This window comes from Chrysochloris asiatica, unplaced genomic scaffold, assembly GCF_000296735.1.
Source record: "Chrysochloris asiatica unplaced genomic scaffold, ChrAsi1.0 scaffold00118, whole genome shotgun sequence".
NCBI lineage: Eukaryota > Metazoa > Chordata > Mammalia > Afrosoricida > Chrysochloridae > Chrysochloris > Chrysochloris asiatica.
In genome coordinates, this window is record NW_006408636.1 from 9,084,478 (window position 1) to 9,088,086 (window position 3,609).

Below are 3,609 nucleotides of genomic sequence, written 5' to 3' on the forward strand. Positions count from 1 at the left end.
GGTTGATGATGCATGGAGGGGATTGGAACCATGGCAATGAAGCGATATACGGTGGAATGAATGTAAAACTAAAGTTCTCTCATGTAAAATATCATATAATTCACAATAAAACATGAAACAAACAAACAAACAACATCAACAAAAAGAGTTTCCAGGGAAAGGCAAAGCTTTGTTCCAGGTGAATCAGTGGCTAACCTGTCTAGAAACTACTGAAGAAGAATCGGAGGAAGAAGCTGACTGAAGAACCAGCCAAAGCCTTAAATTGTGCAAAACATACTGTTGCTATGATGTAACTGCATTTGACCTAACCACTGCAAAAATTCATTCCGCTATAATGTTTTCACAATATTTAAAGCAGAAGCACTTCTGTAGGATTTCCTTCTGTGTAAGGTTTTTTTGTAGTGTAATGTCTTAATCATAGTCTACCATCAAATATGTTAGGAGTATCTTTAATGTTTAGATAGTATATTGTTGTTATGTGCCGTGGAGTTGATTCCGACTCATAGCGACCTTGTACAGGGTTTCCAAGGCTGTAAATCTTTACAGGAGCAGAAAGCCTCATCTTTCTCCGGTGGAACAGCTGGTAGTTTCGAACTGCTGACCTTGTGGCTCGCAGTCCGATTCATAACCACTACGCTATACAGCAGCATGCAATAATTACATCATAAATTCTCAAGCAGAGGCAGTCTATTGCAAGGATCTTCTTTGCTGCCAGTTATCATAGGCTGTTTTAAGTTAGAAAACTGAATAGCAACACTGAATACTGTAGAAACGCACTTTGCTCAGTAATACTTGTGTTGTTGCAATATTTGATTATCCATTTGGTTGTTACAGAAAAGTTCTTAACTGTAATTGATGGTTGTTGCCGTAATAGTATATTGCCTGTATTTCTACCTCTAGTAATGGGATTTATGTGCTAGATTTTAATATCCTGGAGTCTGGGCAAGTGTACAAGTCTTTTTAAAAGGAACATGGTTTACTTGCACAAAACTGATCAATTCTGAGAGACCGTTAATGCCCTTGAAGTGGTTTTTATGGGTGTGAAACAAATGGTGAGAATTTTAATTGGTCCTTCTTATTATAGTATTGAAATTAAGTCTACTTAATTTATCAAGTTATGTTAATGCCCTGATTTTATATACTTGTATCTATCAATAAACATTGTGATACTTGAAAAAAAACCAACTTCTACCTTTATAGTGTGACAATTGCTATTAGTAATAATAACAGTTACTCATTATTGAATCATAAGAATCTTCTCCCCAGAAGATAGAAGAGGAAAAAAAGAGTAACCCACTACATTTGAATGACCTTGACCTATGCTTGTGGATGCAGTATGACAAAGTAATGAACAAATCTTTACAGTGAGGATCATTCCTACCCCCTTGGTGCACAGGGTTGACAGGGATGGGGAACCTTGACATTGGCTACCCAAAATGGGGGAGGGGGGTTACAAGGGCAAGAAGTGACTGGCTTACAAGCTTTCAATAGGGAACCTAGTTCCAGAGGGTACAGGGAAAGGTAGAATCTCTACTGAGTTGTTTCCAATCTGCCTGGACAGGGCTGATGAAAGGTGATGGGGATAAGACTCTTGTGGTTTAATAGTGAATAATTGCTATCAGGACTGACTGTGAGGGTTGAAAATGTAAAGGTAGACATTTTGTAACAAAAGGAGGGGAGTGGCTGACTTTGAAATTCAGAAGAGGAGGTCCCTGGGACCATCAAGGGAGAGGAGTGGAGTGTGGGACCCTACCCAGAGAAGCAGTGACATCAGAGATGGAGGCCGAGATGATGACATGGAAAGATGGAGTGGCTGGGTCTCTGGATTCAGGGAGGGAGAGGGGCTGTGTGCTGGAGGCTGAGATGTAGGCTTGCAGGGTGTACCCTCTGGTTGTTTGATGATGCATGGAGGAGATTCTAATCATTGCAATGAAATGAAATATAATAGGATGAATGTAAAGCTAATGTTCTCCCATGTAAACTATCACATAATTCACAATAAAAACGTTTTTAAAAAAAAGAATCTTCTTCCCATATCCTTTCCCCAGACCCACTTAGACAAGATGAAAACTATTCAGTGTGGATTCTACCTTCCCCCGCACACTCTGAAACTAAACTCCCACTTGAAGACTTGTAAGTCAGTCACCTTGTGCCTTAAGCCCTACCCCCCACCCAATTTTAGGTAGCCAATGTCTAAGTTGTTCATCCCTATCAATCCTGTGTACAGAGGAGATAGGATTGATCCTTGATGTGAAGACTCCTTTCCTCTCAGTTGGTATTTTGAGATACTACATCCATAAGTATAGGTCAAGTTCATCAAATTATAGCAATTTACACTTGTTACCTTTATCAAAATTTTTTTTATCTTCCTCTAGTCGAGTTCTGATCATCTAGCCATCGAAGCTAGGTCAAATGGGCACTATCTGCAAGTTTGAGTGTTCTAGTGGGTCTCCAACTGAGCATGTGTTAGTACTATTTTTATAATTGCCTTCACCATTACCCAAGTTAACATGTGTCTATTATCTAACTCTCCCTTCCTTCTCATCCCTGATAACCATCAAAGAATATTTTTTTTAACATGAAAACCTTTTCTAGAGTTTTTACAATAGTGGTCCCATAAAACATTTGTCCTTTTGTGATTGACTAATTTAACTTAACATAATGTCCTCCAGGTTCCTCCATGTTATAAAGTGTTACACAGATTCATCATTATTCTTCAGTTGAGTAAGTAGTTTTCCATTTTGTGTATGTACCAAAATGTGTTTATCTGTTTTTCCATTGATGGACATTTTGGCTGTCTCCATATTTTTGCTATTGTGAATAGTGCTGCAATGAATATGGGTGTGCATGTATCTATTTGTTTCATGGCTCTAAATTATTGGGGATACCAAGTAGAGGGATTACTGGGTCATACGTTATTACTATATCTAACTTTTTGAGGAAGTGTGATACAGATTGCAATAGTGGTTGCACCGTTTTACAGTCCCAACAACAATGTAGAAGGGTGCTAGTCTCTCCAAACCCTCACCAACATTTGTTGTTTTCTGTTTCTTTGAACTTTGCAATTAATGCTGCTGTAATGGTTAAGGCTCTGTGTCCATTTGACTAGGCCAGGATTTCCAGAGGTTTAGCAGTTGAGATGTGCTTATTCCCATGGTGATGAAACCTAATATAGGCAGAGTTAGCTCTGTGATTAGTGGCTACATGCAGCTAATCAATTAAAGGGATGCTTCCTTGAGGGTGTGACCTGATCCCAATATAATGGTCCTGTGGAAGGGACACTGTCTCTCTCTCTTCCTTTGGGGACTTTGGACTCCAAAAATGCAATTAATTTCCTTGATAATAAACATATATATATATTTCACTAATTTGCTTCTCCAGAAAAGCTGGCCTAAGACATGTGGTACCGAGAGAATGGGGTTCTAGAGAAACAAAATCACAAAGATGAGTTTTATAAATTGGTACTCAAGTCTGACTAATTTTAAAGGTCCTGATATAGAGTGGAGGCTTTTCTGACCTCCACTTCTTAAGAATCGGCCTTGTGCTTTTTTGGAGTTTGGTTCTCTTTTCCCCTTGGGGAGTCAAAGGAAGTCAGACAGGGTCCCCACT

The 3,609-nt window shown here is 39.0% G+C and overlaps 1 pseudogene; it reads left to right on the plus strand.

The window, feature by feature from the left end:
* The window catches only part of LOC102823485, a 23,597-nt pseudogene extending 23,356 nt beyond the window's left edge, over positions 1-241 (plus strand).
* Positions 242-3,609: the final 3,368 nt, after the last annotated feature.